The sequence below is a fragment of the Mixophyes fleayi genome, chromosome 5, assembly GCF_038048845.1.
Source record: "Mixophyes fleayi isolate aMixFle1 chromosome 5, aMixFle1.hap1, whole genome shotgun sequence".
NCBI lineage: Eukaryota > Metazoa > Chordata > Amphibia > Anura > Limnodynastidae > Mixophyes > Mixophyes fleayi.
The window spans coordinates 204,214,558-204,228,346 of record NC_134406.1 but is presented as its reverse complement, the minus strand read 5'-3'; the positions used below and the strand labels follow the sequence as shown (position 1 = coordinate 204,228,346).

The 13,789-nt window shown below is 39.0% G+C and overlaps 1 protein-coding gene across 1 annotated transcript in view; it reads left to right on the top strand.

Moving 5' to 3' along the window:
* Positions 1-6,407: 6,407 nt before the first annotated feature.
* Positions 6,408-13,789, top strand: part of RALBP1 (ralA binding protein 1) — a 33,396-nt gene continuing 26,014 nt past the window's right edge. The window contains exon 1 of the mRNA XM_075213294.1: positions 6,408-6,478. The gene's annotated coding sequence lies outside the window, so the exon portion shown is untranslated. The remainder of the gene's footprint in view (positions 6,479-13,789) is intronic.

The window sequence follows — 13,789 nt, the reverse complement described above, 5'->3', positions numbered from 1 at the left end:
TAAAAATCCTGTTTACACTTAGAGCATGTTTAATTCTACACAGTCATTTAATCCTTTAGGATACATTGAACCCATAGCGAAAATCCAGAACGCCTCAGAGACCCCCCCTTTCTGTAATTTTAACCTAATTTTATTTGAAATATTTCTTCTGTGCTCCAAGAACCTTGTATTGAGTGTTCTAGTTGTTCTTCCTATATATTGGGCCCCACAATCACAATCTATTAAGTAAATCACATATTTCAATTGACAATTTATAAATGTTTTGAACTCATAAACCTCTTTGGTCACAGAAGATTGAAAATTGCACTTCTTGTTTTGTACAAATTTACAAGTGATACAAAATCCTTTATTACATTTATAAAAGCCATTCATTATTTTTTAAAAACTCATCTTAAGTGGAATCTATTTTTTCTCTTCTAAAATGGCTAGGTACCAATTTATTTTTTATAGTCATACCACTTCTAAATATAACCCTCGGAATATTATCCACAGAAGACATTAGCACCTCATTGTGTCTTAAGATAGAGACATTTTTATTTATAATCCCCTTAATTTGTCTTGAGAAAGAGTTATATTGGCTCACAAAAAAAACACATTCATTGGTATCTAAATGACTCATATTATCTGTTATATCTGTAGTTTTCTTTTTCAATAAAGCAGTTCCATCTACTTTCTTTGTTTCACATAGTGCTTTATCCAAAAGATGTTGAGGATAACCTTGATCTTTAAATGAACTTATAAGTACCCCTGCTTGTTGAAAGAAAGCTTTATCCGAGCTACAGTTTCTATGTAATCTTAAAAGCTTCCCTTTGGGAATATTTCTCTGCCAAGCATCTAAATGACATCTATGAAAATTCAAAAATTGATTGCTATCTGCAACTTTGTTTTTCAATACTGTGATAGCAAAGAGGTTCATTGAACAGTCTGGGATATCAAAGGTTGGAAGTTCGATTCCCAGTTTGGAATAAAGTTTCCTTTTTTCTTTATATCCCCTTTTCTATGCATATGTCATACTTGCCTACTCCCGAATTTAAGCGCGTCATTAAGCCTCGCCCCCGCTATTCAATGACGATAATTTTATGTATATTATAGCAGGGTGGGGCTATAGTGACGTAACAACGTCGTCATGCCCCCTCCTACCCTCTGTCACATGATCTGTACTCCAATCTCCCGGAGTACAGATTTAAAAAGTAGGCAAGTATGGCATATATTTTTTTTTTGCCTTATACAAATGGTTTTTAGTATGGTACATAACAATTTGATAGATGTAATGAATGACTATTTATAATGAGAAATTAATACATAATGATATATTGTTTTTTAAAACTGATTTTATTGTAGCCACCAAATACCACCTAACAAATAAGCACCTGTGAGAAACGATCTCACCATTACACAGGTGTTTTCGTGCCCCTGGTTTTCACCAAGAACCCCCGCAAGGAAGTATGGGCTCCGCTGCAGGAGACACGCAGGTCGCGGTCCTTCGCTGAGTCATATAGCGAGGCACAGAATGAGAATAGTCAAGTGTGCCGATCTGGTAACGTGCTGGCAACGAGGTACAATAGGGAATCCAGAAGAGAGGTCAAACACTGCTGAGTCGGTAACTTTCGGGAGCGAACAATACACAGAGGATATCCAAAGGGGTAGTCAAACAATCCGGGTACTAAGGTCACTGGAGATCAGAGGGTAGTCAGACAAGCCAAAAACACACTAGGATGCTGGAGCAGGAAAAGACCTGATACTCTAGCACAGGCATGGGGACAGGGGCTGCCTTAAATAGTGCTGACAGCCAATGGAGAGAGAGGCGACAGCGCTGTCATCGGCCACCGCTGGAATAGCGTCCCATTGCTAGGCAACGGGACGTGCATGCGCAGATGAACTGGCGGTCCGGCCTGAAGTATTGCGTCTGGTTGCCTGGCAACCAGACGCAACGGGAGCAGTGACAGGCAGTCGTTCCGAAGGAGCAGCGGGGCGGCGCCTGACAATAGATTTGTATTCTAACACCTGACCAGATTGCTGTGCCTTAAGAAGAGACATCACCGTCATCGAAATAAGGGTTCCACTATTTATCCTCCACCCCCAGGAGGGGAGTGTAGCACACCGCTATTTTTTTCTGATATTAAGATTCGATGAAACATCACCCACAAAGCTGGGTAATAGGACGACTATTTCAGTGAGTACAATCCATAATTGGACAGCGGTGTGTGGAGGCTATTTCCGTCTATGTTAAGACAAGCATTGAAAATCTTGCTATTATAGGGGGATTGTTTACATAAATATTTTAAAAGGGACTTGAAGTTCTGTAATTATCTTACGTCAGTGGGATATAATATCACATGCTTTACATCCCATAAATTCCTGATCACATACAGGACACGCCAGGGGTCTCTCCCTTCTGATATTTGCTCTTGGCTTCAAACCACTGGCAGCAACAACAGCATCCAATTCCCTAATCTATAGGCCAATTGTAGCTGAACAACCACAATTTGTCAAATCACAGATTATATTGTAATTGCAGTTACTAATAAAAAATGTTCCCAAACACCCTCAATAAAGCACTAAACTCCTACAATAGAGTGTCTTAAGCTGGGTACACACTACACTGTTTTCGTCCAATAATCGGCTGAAACAGCCGACATACGACCGCTCATTCAAAAGTAGGGTCAGTGTGAGCAGTGACACGATGGTGGAAAGTCTGCCCAAATGGACGATTGTCGCCTCATTTGGTTGGTCGTACTGTTTAATATTTTCGTTCCAATCTCGTTTCCGTTGTGTAGTGTGTATAAACTTCCGACCGATCCACAACAGTGAGTACAAAATTACAGTCATTGCTCACGACAACATGGCTGTAAAAAGTCGCTAAAGGGACGTCCGCTCTTCCCTTTATCGTCCTAAACAAGGCTAGTGTGTATGCAGTCCATGGACCGAGCGATCGGAACATCGATCGCATGTAAAATCGCTCGACATAAAAAGTTGGTTGAAATTTCTGTAGTGTGTACCCAGCTTAACACCAAATTGAATACTACTAAAACAATACTCTACATTTCAACCTCTTATGCACACTCTAACATACCTTAAATCTAAATACTTAGGTATTCAAATACCTTATACCCAGTTAGTTATATTTGACCTTAACTTCACCCTCTATTACAAGAATTTAAAACCATATTGCAACAATTGTGATATTTTGATATATTCAAGTTGGGTACAGTAATCCATGTTAAATTGATGGTCTTACCTAAAAAATATATTAGATCCATTATACTAAATAAAGAGTAAGCAAATACATTCTTTAAACTAGCCAATAAAGTTATTTTGAATTTCCTTTGAAAAGGTGGTAGATCCCCACCCTCATCTTTCTCTCTGCCACCCCCATTGCTCCCTCTCATTGACCCAACATTCAATCCCTCTCCAAATCCTGCTGCTTCCACCGTTGAAACGTTTCCAGGATTAGACCCTTTTCACCTTTCATAGTAGAGCAACTAAGACCTTCATCGACTCGCTTGTCATCTCTCATCTGGACTATTGCAACCTCCTTCTCACTGGTCTCTCTTCCTCCCACCTCTCCCCACTCCAATCCATCCTCAACACTGCTGTTCATCTGACTTTTATTTCCTACATTTGCATTTCCTCTCTGTCAATCTCTTCACTGTCTCCCTCTCCACTACAGAGTCCAGTTGAAACTTCTTATCCTCACCTATAAAGCCCATCTTACACAATCCCCCTCCTACATCTCCAATCTTATCTCACTCCCAACCTCTTCACTCTGCCAATGACCACGCCTCACTCTCTTACTCATTACCTCCTTGCACTCCTGCCTCTAAAACTTCTCCTGTGCTGCACCCCTCCTTTGGAGCTCACTCCCTCTCTGAATCAAGCTCCAGGTTTCCAAGCAGGCTCTAAAAACCATTTCTTACTCAAAGCCTATCAGCTTTCTTCCTAACTTACCCATACTCACTCTTTTTATATCACTCCTGTTCGTCTGCCCTTTAGGTTATAAGCTCTAATGAGCAGAGCCCTCTTCTCTTGTATCCTTCACTTGTATTTCTCCACTACCTTACCAACAGAAGGGTAGTGCCTTTCCTCAGTCAGGGACTCTGATCCTGTTTGCTGTGTCCACTCTACTAGGTACAGGTACAGTACTCCCTTTTATTTTCCCCTTTCCTCATGCTTTAGTGTGAGGTCATTCCCCTCCTAGCTCCTCAGTGTTAATCTATTCCTTGCCAGTATACTGTTCTGCCTATATTGTAGTACACTGCCTATATTGTTACTCTACTATTTTGTTGACTTTATTGTTTTTTCCTGTTTAGCAATGCAATGTTTTACTGTTTACTCTATATATAGCGCTACAGACCCTTTCTGGCGCCTTCTAAATAAAAGATAATAATAATAATAATTGCCCCTCTCCTAACTGTCATTGCTATCTTCACTGGATCCTCTCGTAGCTATCCTCTGTGCCCCCTAAATATGAACCTACTCCCTCTCTGCACATGTCTGATTGACGCATTAGGATTCTGACGCATATACTTGGCATTCTGGAATATAAGTACTGATCCCACTGAAATATAACTCAACTTCTTAAGCACTCAGACAAAACTCTGACAAGGCTGTGTGGCTGTCAAAATAGCCCCATGCATGTAGGAATACATCAGGCTAATCTGTAGTAAAAAAAAAAAGGTGGCGTCTGTGTGTGTGTTGGGGGGGGGGGGGGGGGGGGTAGTGGTTCTGAGCAACAGAAAAGTATGGCTCAGTACCTAAATTATTTTGACCACTCTCTCAAACTCCTCCTTTCATCCATCATTACCTTCAGAGTGATCAAATGTAGCATAAGTCATGGTATAAAATTGATTTTGGAATGGGCAACAACAGCAAAAAGGAGTCACACAGCAATTTCTCCACACCTGGTCAACAAATTACTTCCTGATACATACAATTCCACATCCTGTGTTTTGGAGGATATATGTCTTTAACAGGATGTATGTGCTCTTTTTCTAAGCTCATTGTACACAATGCTGTAGCAAAGACTCAGGAAAGTTTTGAAACATGTAAAGGAATGTTATTAACGTGCACTAAATGCTGTTAAAGTGAATACATATTGAAATGCTTTAACTAAGGTATATGTAGCTTTATATTGTTAGGTACTCAATTTGCAGTTCCATTCAACAGAAGCATCTCAGTACAGACCTTAGGGGCTGATTTCTTGTTAGATTATGTGTTTAACTATTCTATTTTCAGATCACATCCTTTTTGTATAGTATACTTGCCACCAGAATATCCATTGTAAACTAGTCATTATATGGACTGACAAATAGCAGGATTCTCTTGCCTATTTATCATGCCATATCAACACAACATCACAGCACTTGGGCTTTTTTTATTTTTGCTTTGCTTTATTTCTTTACCCAGTTATCATTGAGGCTCCATGCTTCAGCATGGGAAACCCTATTATTTATCAAGAAGTGCTGCAGTAGTTTTGCTGCTGTGCCGCTCAGTTATCGCAGTGGTTCCCATAACATTTACAGTAAAATAAGAATAATCTTCCTTTAAGTCCTCCTTCACTAAATAAAGTGTGCCACCCATACCCAAAACCCATCTGGCGACATGCGGTGCATAGTTCCACCTTATTGTACTGGGCACTAAATACACACACAAGTGGAGCCAAACACACTCCTTGGGTGGAGCAGAGCATTCCTCTTTCGGCTACATGTAGCGCCTATGTGTTTCTTTCACAATCTCCCCAAAATGATTTTTCAAATGTAGGCATGTATAACAGTGACGTGGGTAGCACTGAACTGCTGTTTCAATACAGTGTTGTGCAACTGTAAACTTTTTTAGTTACAGGACACATGGGTTACAGGGAGTAATGATTAGTAAACTACATGAACAAAATCTAATCTAAATAAGTAATTGTCATACATTTTTATTATTATAAATTCACCATTACTTGCAGATTCCCTGCATTAGCATTCCTCTCCTTTCAGATTAAAGGGAATCAAGGCACAATAACAGCAAACTGTCAAAATATTATATAACTGTCAAACATGTATCTTGCATACTGAAACACATGAATATACTATACTTTGACGTATGCTAGTCATATTATGGAAGCTCCTTCTGATATATCAATGTATCACACACTATCACATACTATACGCTATTATGAAAAATCCAGTATGTCTACTAGAGACCCAACTGCGATTGGGTGCTCTGTCTCCAATCTATGAATCACTTAACAGAAATCTACTACATATAACTCAGCCTATTGTTGTCTTCGGAAACATGGACACTCTCCTAGATTGCAGCGCCAAGCAATTGGGGACATTTTTTTTTTAGCATAGTTGTAATTGATACGCTCAATGTCCTGTAGAAAGAACTATGAGATCGTGTGATCTACGCCGCTTCCTGCCTCGTACTGAGCATAGGAGGAAGAGGAAGAGTCTCTCATACTGACAGAACGAGGCGGAGGGGGAGGACACAGGTAAGAGAGGAACTATGTGTACTCTGCAGCATTTCTACCTGTCAGGATCATTTGCTTGTGATTATTTATAAAAACATTACCTACACGTGATCAGATTTGTCAATGTCATATGTATTATTCAGAATATATGTTTTTAGGTTTATTGTTGTACTTTTATGCTTAAGCAAATCCAATATCATATTGGTTATTGTATGCACGTATATATACAAAACTCATACTGTAGTGTGTTTGTATATCTGTGGTGCACACATATGCTCTATGTACTGTTTATTACAGGCACCATCCTTCTGGAAACTTGCTGGTGTGAAATTTTGCAACATTTATGTTATGTTGATTTATGATGTCTGTGATTTTATTACTAATAATTTTAATAGCCTATTTTGTTCAACGTGTGCACTTTGGATTGTCCTGCATAAGAGGCTGTTCTCTTAAGTCAATTATTTTCTCCAGTCAATAAAATTATGACATTCCCCACATTTTTTTATATTGGCACAAAAGACGTCCTGCCAATAGGTTTGGGACTGTGTTAAACCCTTAACTTTCAAATCTTAAGTGTGATTCTCCCTTAGATGCTACTACTGCTTTATACTTATAAAAAGTGACAATAAGTTGGTTGTGCATATTTCTCCAAAGTGTTAAAATAATTACAATAGTTGCCAATTCAGAAAGTAAATATTGCAACAAGATATTGAAACATCTGTCAGAATCACACTTGGATCACATAGAGCAAGCCTTTTCATGAAAACAAATGCTAATTGGCTTGTTGAATTTCAACTATACTTAATGGCATAGCAACCTACATAAGAATCAATCATGCTGGGACTTTTGTGCAGGTCATCTAAAGGCTAAAATAAAATATTGCTATTACGTTTTTCTTACATAAATGTGTGAACTGAAAAAAGACATTGAACTTCACCTGTTTGTTATGTTCTGTAAAACACCTGGCAGAATTCCATTGCTCTTCTCCTGCAGATTAAAAACATTTAATATATGAAGGGCTTTGGCAGATAAAAGTCTCTCAGTTAGCACTAACTTTATGTGTGAACTTTGATTTCTTTGTTCTCTAACTGTACATAGTTATGTGCATATGGGTTTACAAAATAAATATATATATTTCTGTGAAAGTATATTGAGAAGAACATATCTTTTGGTGTAAGGTAAATATTACTAATATCTTGTGTATGTACAAGTGTGCCCTATTTATGTTTATAACACAGTTTTGGGTTTTTGAGTTGAAAGCAAAATGTTAAATCAGCAGACATTGGGCAATGAATTATAAAATTTGACATCTGAGTTGGTAGGATCTACGGTATATTACACTAGATCAGGGTTTTCCAAACCCAGTCCTCAGGGCTCCCTAACAGTGCAGGTTTTCCATATCTCCTTGCTGGAGCACATGTGTATTCATTACTGACTGACACATTGTAACAGATCCACAGGTGGTCCTAATTATGTCACATGGGATCCGGAAAACCTGCACTGTTGGGGAGCCCTGAGGACTGGGTTTGGGAAACCCTGCACTAGATAAAGTAATGGGCAACAGGCGGCCGGCCGAGCCTTCACTTGCAGCCTCCAGCTCTCCACCTTTCAGTTTTAAGCCCCATTGGTCCCTTTCTCTGCTTTATGCCCAGCTCTTATTTTTTACTTTATACCCTGCCGAGTTTCACCCATGGGTCAAGTCTTGCTGAATAAGAGCAGGGGCCAAGCTTGATGGGTCCTAAAGTAGAGAATAAGATTGACGTTTATTTGATTTATTTGCCTGGAGAAATCCATCTCCATATCATGTGACCTCCACATAACATGACCTCTGCACAAGCTGCGCTCAACAGCGCCTCTGAGATCAGGTGAGGAAGGGCGTGCACTCTACACCACGTGGTCTCCATCCTTCCATTGTTGGAAAGAGCAAGGTTATTGCCTATTACTTAATTAAAGTAAGGTAAGGAATTGTTAGGTAGGGTTTTATTAGATATCAGATTAGTAGTCTGTCACAGGTATTCCCATTGATGGGGGGGGGGGGGGATTAAGAAGTGTTTTGTGTGGAGTCAGTGGGACATGAGGAATTTGAGGGGTGGGTGGGTGGGTGGACTGAGGGTTGTTAAGGGCAAGTGATAGGTATGAGAGACGTCTATGGATACATTTTTTAAAAGGGCATATGAGGAGGGTTTTTGGTGAGTGGGCATTGTGTTGGTCTAAGGGGTGGTTTGGGATATGAAGGAAGATCTGAAAAGTCTTTTGAAGTGCATGTGGAATCTATTCTAAGCATCTTTATGTATTGTATTGTTTTAATTTATTACTGAGATTAAAGGTAATGTGCGTCCCTTTTGAAGGATAGATCGCGATGCATACAACCTCCAAATGTATCAAGGTACCCATCACTGCACTTTTTTCATTAAACATAGCCAAGATGCCTGGTGCATGCACAATATGGATTTTGGGAAACATTTTTCTACTTCTGTCTTATCAACGCCATGGTAGCCAGAATGAATGGGTTAACTCCCTAGTCAGTAGAGTATACACTGGAAAAAGAGCCCCCTCTGCAAGGTATATAGTGTGAATCCTTCCTTTTGAAGGCACTTTCTGGGATAAAATTGATTCTAAAGATTACCATGGGTAAATATTATAATTTACCTCAATATCAGAGAGCAAGAGTTTTGTCTTTGTCTTCTTCTCAACAGCACTTCAAGGAAGTATGGAGCTATTGGCTTATAGAACAGTATTTCAGGCACTAATGGTGTCAGTGCTTCTACCCTTTCCAGGGTAAGGAACAAAGGCCTGGGCTGAAACCCTCTAAATGAAACTTTCCTGGCATAACCTCCAATCAGTTTTATAGGTGGCAGAATTTCAAATTATACATTGTTTTAGACACTTACAATTTATTCATCAATCCTCATATGGAACCAGTGAAGTTCATTTTCCACCCAATGAAGAAACAAGACTTTCTTACTTTCATAAACCTAAAGGACACTTATATTTAATTCAATGCATGGCTGCTCTCAAGAAAAAAGGAGTTGCTCTCGTGGTCCCATGGGCACAGTGACATATGATGAACCTTCTGCTGGGTCTGCTCGCATGAATAATAAGCAAAATGCAGCTGCATGCAAACATTCTGGAGATGAGTGCAGGAGACGGCGTGGTAGGCAAAGACAACAGTGAAGCAGATTATCTAAGCAGATCCCAGATCCATCCAGGGGTTGGTCATTGGACTATAAAATTGTTCAAATTCCCATCCGGAAGTTTAGTGTGCCCAACGAGTGGTGAAATTACATGTCTTGTGGTGTTAGGAGCCATTTCTGAATATCTATACACACAAGTTGAAGTTAGTGGTTTCCACTTTTCATGTATGTTGGGAGATTGTACTTCTTTCATCTCTCTGCCCACAACCAATTAAGGACACGGTGGAAAGGTTCATATATTGGATATTGAAAGGGCAATTTCGGTTTATCTTTCCAGAACAAAGGAATTCAGGAAAATATAAATTTTGTCCTTCCTGTAGGACCTTGACAAGAGCACGTCCTCCAAACATATTCTTGCAAGGTGGACAAGAGAGGTCATTCTACAGGTCTATAAGAGTAATGGACGTGAGGTGCTGTAAATTATAAGAGCGCATTGTACACAGGTTTTGGCAACCTCCTGGGCATGCAGGGCTCCGACCTCGGCAGATGATCTCAAGTCACACCTTTACCAGATATTATTATCTTCTGTAGGTAACATCATTTGCTGATGCTCAATTTGGAAAGAAAATCCTTCAAGAAGTTATTAATTAAAAAAAATAATTCACTGGGCACTGTTGATTTTGCTTGCGCCCACTTTTTCTTTCATGTATTGCTTTTGTATGGCCCTTTTGTTATGACTGCCATGGCGTTGATAAGGAATTGTGAGCATTATTATCTTTCATTTCTTTGACATACTGCATGGCAGCTCAATATTCCCACCTGTACTGTCTGTTTATATTTTTCAGGACACCTGGGAAGGAATAGTCACACACTACATACCCGGGGCATTTTAGTTTGGTGTCAATGAATAGAACAGCTAGGGATTTCCAATAAAATCTCTGCCACAAACATACGTGGAAGAGCTATATATCTGTACAATGTTGATAATACTTTCGGGTGTTGTACAAATTATCGGCTCTGACAAAGCCGACACACTTAAGCACTACAAATTAACCCTGAAAGCAATAACATCTATAGTATGAGAATGTAGAGTTACCATATAGCAGGCAGTCATTCTGTCCGGCAGCTGTAACGATCTACACATCTAAAAAGCGACTGTGACAAAGATCTAAATAAAGAAATGACGTAATTTTTAATAGACTGAGTGCAAATGGCGCTTTTAAAGCGGCAATGGCTGGCCCCACTGCCTGTATTGCATTATACAGGAGGTGGGGCCGGCCATTGCCGCTTTAAAAGCTCATACTCTGGGGCATATTCAATTGACGGCGGGATCGCCAAAAATCCTGCGCTCAAAAAATATTACCGTTAATACGGTAATATCTCGCTGGATTTCAGCTCGCAGCTCTCTGAGCTGCGAGCTGAAATCCAGAGAGTAAATTACCGTATTAACGGTTTTCCCGTGCAGGATTACCGTAATAACGGTAATATTTTTTGAGCGCGGGATTTTCGGCGCTCCCGCCGTCAATTGAATATGCCCCTATGGATGTTATTGCTTTTGGGGTTCATTTTTGTAGTGCTGAAGTGTGTCGGCTTTGTCAGAGCCGATGACACCCCTACCACCGATACTTTCTTTATAATGACGTATGCTTGAGCATTTATTTACTACAGTTAACGGTAAATATTTTTATAAACATTCCATAAAAGGACACCACCAAGTTCAAATGAACTAAACATTTAAGGAAAAGAAAACTACTGGCATTTAACTGGTTAATAGTGCTGCTTGCTAACTGAGCTGTATGGGGCTGCATTTAAAACTAAAGCTGTTATAACATTGTAAAGAGAAATCTGGTTTCTCTAGTGAAAACAAGCAAGGCAGAACTTGCCTTAGCCTGTACGCCTTTCATTAAACTGGTTAATTACACAACCATTTGTCATTGATTGATGTACTCTGATCTACAAATTTGGGTGTGGTGTGCTTGCCTTTTGTCACATTAATATTTTTGTGACTTATTGTATTTTTACTTTAATTTGTAACGATTTTGTTTCTAATTAAGGATTAAAAAATTTCACATCCTGATGTCTTTATATACATAATATTGCTTCACATAGTGGAGGCAGCTATTTTGTGGACTGAACCAAAATTTGTGATAATGCAGCCTATTGGTTACCCAGAAACCAGTGACATCCCCTAGGCATGAGGATTGAAAAGCTACATTGGGTCACCCCACAAATGGCTGCCTATACTGTGTGTATGCAGCATGAATGTTGGATAAGTACTTCATTATTCCAGACTTGAAATGAGAAAATGGTAACTGAAAGTCTTTTGTTTGCTGTTTGTTTATTTTTGTTCCTGACCTGCAAATGTCAAGTTACACACTAAGTTGCTTTCACTGCAGCTCTCTCCTATGGCTTAATCTCATTCACCCGCATTCCCGAGCCGGAAGGTAGACAAGGTGGCGTCCTGTGTATCTTACTCTCTTTCCACAGCTCGTTCCGATTATTTCTCCGGAGTACTTCTTTTCATCATGTTTGAGGTCCACACTGTTCATCTGTTCAATTAAATGGTGTTGCAGTCCTCTATCACTGACCCCTGACCACCCCACAGCCTTGTCTCCCAATTCCTTCATAACTTTCCACCTGGCTTCCTCCCTTTGTGATTTCAAGAGTCCACCAACTCTGCCAAAATCCCCTTGCTTCTTTGGCCTCTCCCACCCACTGGAATGGTCTCTCCCTTGACCTTATCATCTCCCACTTTACTCCCTTGAACCTGGTCTTCCTTTCCTTCAGCCTCTCCTTGCCACTAGATTCCAGTCATTTTATTATTTGTGGTAAATATAGTCACAAATGTCTCTTGGTAAAACTTCAATGAGCTTTCTCGTTTACTTATAATATTATGGTAGCTATGTAGCAGCAATTTTATTTTTAACATTTTTGTGTTGCTTGTAAAAATCCCTGAATTAACTGTTGCCTTTCAGAAGTAGATAATATGCTGAGTAACAGCGTCCTAACCATCGTGTGCATAAGAAAGCAACAATTTGTAATTTAACTGCTTGGAGTTTCAAAGCAACGTCATAGCCTGAAATAGTGTTGAACAAAGCTCCTGTTTTAATCCATAGAAGTGTTTGTCTCTCCCCATTCCCAAGAAAATGTTTCCAGTTTATCGAATATATTATGACCTTTCTTAGTATTTCTTTCCATTAAGAGGTCTTCAAATAGTTATAATGTTGAAACTTTTTGTCAATGGCATGATATTGACCCATAAATCGCCAAATAAATGCAATTTCCATTTTTAATTTCTAAAATGAAATGCATAAATCTAGAGAAAAGTACACCAAAAAGGAGACATGTCAAATTATACAAATAAAGTCAAGTTAAAGGGCCACGTAGAATAAATATATATATATAGATGCAATTGAAAATCTATGTATATGGAAAATTTCCTATCCACATTCACAAATATTTATGCACATTTGAAGTAACTTTTCATAAGTTATTTGAGATAAATCTGTGATTGGTGGAGGAAGCATTTCTAGGGATACTAGTGCTTTCAAGCTGTAAAGCAGCTGGGTGCAAAGTTCTTATTTATCATCCTAAATTATGAAAACTATTGATGCTTATTAGTCCACATACCCACGGGCATTTAATTTGTGTTAAAAAAAAAAAAAGTTCAAATGCCACTTAACTCACATTTTACTCATATTTGGAAGATCAAACGCATTGAATGGAGCAGGCAGCATTCAGGTAACCTCTACCCTCCGGTTTGAAAGTAACATCTCGTAACCAATTTTTTTTATTTATTTTTTTATTATAATACATTATTTTAAACAGTCAACCAAACAAAAGCATACAAGAAACGAAATATTGAAGTTGTGATGTAATCATCGAAAGACAAAAAATATTGCGATGAAATCAGCATAAAGCATCCAAATGGAACGTAGATTGGCCGGGGTTTTTTTCCCCCCAAAAATCTTACAAACGATAATAAATCTCGTAACCAATTTTGAGACCCATTTTAGTGCCTTGTACTAGCGTTAAAAATGTTTGTATTATTGTAGATTTGTAAAGCGCCATACATACATAAAATAGGGACATACAAGGTTGACAAAATAAACGCAGACATGAAAACAAAGCGTATGAAGGACCCTGCTCATTAGAGAGCTTATATTCTAAGTGGAAGAGGGCAGAGGTGAATCAAGAG